A 6,220-nucleotide genomic window follows, 5' to 3' on the forward strand; every position below is an offset into this window, starting at 1 on the left:
GTGTGTGTTGAGATACCTAATCTGACCATACTTTCAATTTAGAGTATTCGCTACCTAATTTCTTGATATCTTCTCCATAATTTCAACGACAGGCGTGACTGCGTGATAAGAAGTTTGCTTCCCAACTACATGGTTCCGGGTTCAGTCCCATTGCGTGGTACTTTGGGCAAGTGTCTCTTACTATTATAGCCTCGGAACGACCAAAGCCCTGTGAGTGGATTTGGTAGACGGAAACTGAAAGAAACCCATCGTATATATATATATTATATTATATTAGAGGAAAAATCAAAACCAAGGCAGAACGAGTATCTCAATTCATTTAGAATAATTTAATTAAGGTAGTATGAATGTACCTATGATATGTACTGGCTATAACGGAGCCTCAATGCGGATTCCTAGATCCAGCCTCAGCTGTGAATTTGGAACCTAACAAACGATCAACGATAGCACTTACTCAGCATACCTATTCGTTTAGATCACAAGTGAACTAAACCACTCATATTCTATATATATATATACATATATATATATATATATATATGTGTGTGTGTGTGTGTGTGTGTGTGTGTGTGTGTGTGTGTGTCTTCCACCACCGCTTGAGATGCGGTGTTGGTGGGTTTACGTTACTGTAGCTTAGCGGTTCGGCAAAATGGTCAATAGAATAAGTATCGGTCTCAAACAAAATAAGTACTGGGATCGATTCATTCGGCTACAAATTCTTTAAGGCGGTGCTCCAGCATGGCCGCAGTCTACTGACTGAAACAAGTAAAAAAAAATAATAATAATAAAAGAAGAGACAATAGCTAACCATTTCCTTTCGATTCAAAAATTCTACCTTCATTATCGATAAAAGTACCTAATTTCGTTCAGGTCTTTCTTCGTCTTTCTTTTTCCGACGTCTCTTTAAATACATGTTTTCCACCACACCCTAACCTTTCTCCTTTTCTTTCCAGATTTGTTTTACATCAACTCACTCAGATGTTCCCTGATTCCACGCTATTTTCCTATAGTTGCCTTCTATCAATTTATAATACATACAACTGATCCTTATATGTTTCCAGTTTTTAACATTTCTCTAATTTTCCGGTTCATCACTCTCACCTCTTACTCCATTTCTGTTGTTCTAGCATCATTAACAATAATTTGTTCATCACTTTTCACCCTAAGTTCATTTGGTTGCATCCGTGATTCACCTATTTTATCTGTCGTCGTGTATGTAGAGAATTGTCTATTGCCTCGCGTTTATTTAACATTATTCACCTCATCTCATCCATTTGTATATCTGTGAACGAAATTTCTCTTTTATTACTGCGATTTATTCTATTAAGTTACCAACGGAAATATTGCGCATTATTTTGTTCAACAATGACAGCATTCCTCCCTCCCTCCCCCTTCCTCCTTTTTTCTCTTTCCTTCCACCATTCTCTCTCCTCTCTTTCTCTCACCTCTCTCTCTGATCGCACGCACTTCAACGGAAAACACAGTCTCCCTTCCTCTCCCTCCACATATATATACCAACTTCCCCTTCTCTCACTTCAAATTATTTCTCTCTTTCCATAATCTTTCTAAATCCTACATCCCGAAGCTTGCTGTCCCTTGTGTCTCTTTTATCATAGAAGCAGTTTTTGTCTTTATTCTCCACTTATAATCAACTGCCATATCCGAGGTGTTATATTTAGAAAGCCTTTAAACATGCAACATCCATCAACGTGCAGGGCTTGCTGCAACGATCTTTTATTACAATCTCCAGTAAATTTACTAGTACGCCTCTAATCTGTATTTATCTGAATGTCCCACAACACAATGACATCATTGTATTCTATCAGCGTCCCTGGAGGGTATCTGTAAACCACCATCTGAATAAAGTATGCTGTAATGTTTACAAATCTTTTTGTGAAGTCGGCTAGCAGTCCTGAATTGGCAGTAAATATTATTTGGACTTTAAAATAACAGAGCAGTTTAGCAGTATATGTCTTAATGTCTCATTGGAAATATTTCAGAGACAGTAAATAAGATTGAAACACTGATGTTTGGTTTAAAATAATTTCAAGATAGCATAGACTTAACTACAAGTAACCAAATAATAGGAGGAATTTCAACCATGTTTCGTGGTCTGCTACCACAACAGCTCCTTTATAGGATCCAGTTAGCTCAAGACATCATCAGGAGGAACCACGTCCGGTTTCGGCCCCTACTCCTCTACCGTTTTGACGCGGCATGCCCCTCCCCCTTTCGGAGGTGTCTTCAGCTCTGGTGTTGGGTGCATGTCTTCTTTCTTCTATTCCCTGGCCTCTTCGATGCAGCATCAACGAGTGTCAGCGTCTAGACTTAACTACAAGTAACCAAATAATAGTATTAAAGTAATTGAAACATACATGAAATATATATATATTTATTCTCTTTTAATCTTCGCGTTTCACATTAGTCACCTCATCTCATCCACTTGTATATCTGTGAATGGAATTTCTCTTACATTACTGCGGTTTATTCTATTAAGCTACCAATGGAAACATTAGTCTCAAATTCTGGCACAAGGCCAGCAATTTCGGTGGGAGGGGATAAGTCGATTACACCGACCCCAGTACTTATCGACTCCGAAAGGAAGAAAGGCAAAGTCGACCTCGGCGGAATTTGAACTCAGAACGTAAAGACGGACGACATTATCAAAGGAAATATTGCGCATTATTTTGTTCAGCAATGACAGAACACCTCCCTTCATCCTTTTCTCTCCCTTCTTCTATCATTCTCTCTCTCCCTCTTCCTTCTTTCTCTCTCCCCCCCTCTATCTCTCTCTCTCAGTCTTTCTCTCTGACATACACACGTGCACAGATGAACTGGGTAGTGCAAAACCAGGTAGGTTCCAAACTGCAGTCTTCAGTTGTTAGTCACAGTGCTTTGTTCAATTTAGGATTTTAGCTATCCTTTCACTTTTACTTGCTTCAGTCATTAGACTGCGGCCATGCTGGAGCACGGCCTTGAGGAATTTTAGTCGACTAAATCGACTCCAGTACTTGGGAGAGAACGCGAGCATGTAGATGATTTAGATCTCATATAGAAGCAGTTGTTGATGCTGAAGGTGGCTTTATTGAATAACATTATGGAAAAGAAGGTCTATTTTTTTTTATCCTTATAGCATTTTACGAATAAATTAAGTTATTATCTGTTATTACATATCTGTTTTTTTTTTAAACATAATTCTGTCCTCAAATATCTTACGCACCCTGTATATGTATATATATATATATATATATATATATATACACACACATGTATATATCAACATACACATGTTTATATATACGTGTGTATGTATATATATATATATATATATATATATATATATAATCAAAATAAGCAACAAAGATATCCAGAGGTAATGCAGTGCGATCGTTTCATGCGACTCCATTTAATTGAACAATGTAAGCATTACATCAAATATAAAATGTAGAGCAATCTTCAGCTGCACAAAGACGTAGAAATTTAGAAATTTAATGAAATTAAATTTGGGAGCAGTAGTGCCTGGTAAGTATCTTGCTTACCAACCACATGGTTACGGGTTCAGTCCCACTTCGTGGCACCTTGGGTTAGTTTCTTCTACTATAGCCTCGGGTCAACTAATGCCATGTGAGTGGATTTGGTAGACGGAAACTGAAAGAAGCCCGTCGTATATACATATATATATATATATATATATATGTGTGTGTGTGTGTGTGTGTGTGTCGGTGTTTGTCTCTCCCCCACCAACATCGCTTGACAACCGATGATAGTGTGTTTACCTCCCCGTAACTTAGCGGTTCGGCAAGAGAGCTAATAGAATAAGTACTAGGCTTATTTGCTCGACTAAAGGCGGCGCGCCACCATGGCCGCAGTCAAATGACTGAAACATATATAAGAATAAAAGAATGCAACTTTGTGTAAAAATTATCAGGAAAGCCATTTCTATTCATTTTTTCAAATGTGTAATACTGTACCAATGATTTTCTATTCCTTATTCAGCTATATATATTTATATATATACAATAAAAATAAATAAATGCGCACTTTTAAAGAATAGCCAGGCTCATAGGCCCGGCTTCAATGGAGAATGCGTTCCCCAGCTAAACCGGACGTCAGTCCATCGCAGCGTTACTCAATTTTGCCAGCTGAATGGACTAGAGCAACGTGAAATGAAGTGCTTTGCTCAAGAACACAACGCGTCGCCTGGTCCAGGAATCGAAACCACAATCTTACGATTATAGTACTGACACCCTAACCACTAAGCCACGCGCCTCAACATATTATCCATATATACATATAATTAAATATCTGATAAACTTATTTATGTATACATTCTTGTGCTGCTTTGTAAATAACTTTTAGTAGATATTTGTATTACAGATATATAAAGTGTACTACACATAACAGACTTATAACTTTCGACTTGATTTCAGGTCAAATTTCGTACGTTTGCTTCAGGGCACACTGATATATGAGTCAGCATTCAATCAATATGATTAATAATTATATCTTAATTAGGCATATAAACTTATGCGTCTTTCCCAATGCCACAGTAACGCTTGAGTGATATACAATATCTTGAGCCATGCACCACGAATAATGTTATAAATAATGTTACTTCAAAATTAAATACAACCCGTATAATTTGCTTCAACGACTTCATTGCCATGTAACGCAATTTTTATCAATTATTTTCGTTTTGTATTTCTTGTGCGTGTATGTGTGTATGTGTGAGTGTGTTTTTGTGTGTGTGTGTGTGTGTGTGTGTGTGTGTGTGTGTGTGTGTGTGTGTATGTGCGTGCGCGCGCGCATTTAATTTTCCCTAGCTTTTCTCCCTGAAGTATAAACACGTCAAGAAGCGAGTGCATTACGCATGTCACACCAAATATATATGTGTGTGTATGTATGCATGTACATACATGCATACACACACACACACACATACACACACACACACACACACACACACACACACGCATGTATGTATTTATGTATGTACTTATGTATATGCATATGTATACGTATGTATGTATGCATATATTTTAATATGTACAAGCATGTATATATGTGGATATACGTATATTCTTTTATTCGAATCGGCCCCAGTACTTATTCTATCGATCTGTTTTGCAGAACCGCACACTTGCAGGGACGTAAACACGCCGAAATCGGTTGTCAATTGGTGGTGGAGGCCAAAGAGACACAAAAACACATACTGATTGCAAGTGCTGCGGGGCAGTGGCAAAAGGAATTAATGATGAAGTCGAAGACCCAGGACCTCTCAAAAAACGTGTCGCACCAAACTGGCTCAGACATTTCTTATAAAGTGAAACCAGTCTCGAAGACAAACCAATGTCAGGGAGATCTGTTGTCGAAGATGACGCCTTGCTTGAAATAGCTGAACAACAGCCAAGCACAAGCACTCGTACAATGTCGGTAGAATTTGGTCCTTCACGATGCACCGTCAGTTCACTCTTGTGAACGGACACCATCAAGAAGTTCCTTATGAACTGGCCAATGACCAGGCTTAACGATAGGTGAATATTTGAAAATAACTGGGATCCAAATCCTCGAGATGCACGTTTTCGGCATTGAATTGTAACTGAGGATGAAAACTGGATCTCTTTTCATAATCCTACTAAGAGAAAATAATGGTTTCTTTCCGGCCATATTTAAGAACCTGTTCTCAAACAAGAGCTGTTTGAACAGAACGTCATGTGTGCTTGGTGGATTTCCAAGAGGTGTTTCACTTTAACGTTGCCTCACATAGTCATGCTTTGAACGTTAACCATTATGATCAACAACTACAGCGTGTATATAATGCTTCGAAAGCCCGCTACCCGGTATTGGTCAATAGAAGACGAGCACTCATACAGCATGACAATGCTCCTGCACACACTGCCAATGTGACCAAGCGCAAGCATTGAGGAATTTGAGGTTTGTTTACATCCCCGTGATTCGTGGTTCGGTAAAAATCACTGTTAGAATGTAGTCAAATGACTGAAACATTCACACACACACACACATACACACATACACACACACACACAAACACACACACACATGGCTTAGTGGTCAGGGTGTTGCACTCACGATTGCAAGATCGGGGTTCGATTGCCAGACCAGGCGTTGCGTTGTGTTCTTGAGCAAAGCACTTCGTTTTACGTTGCTCTGCGATCCTTTCGACGTGTGGCACCCAGTTGCACCTGTACAGGTAATGTCG

The sequence above is a fragment of the Octopus bimaculoides genome, chromosome 11 (assembly GCF_001194135.2).
Source record: "Octopus bimaculoides isolate UCB-OBI-ISO-001 chromosome 11, ASM119413v2, whole genome shotgun sequence".
Lineage (NCBI taxonomy): Eukaryota > Metazoa > Mollusca > Cephalopoda > Octopoda > Octopodidae > Octopus > Octopus bimaculoides.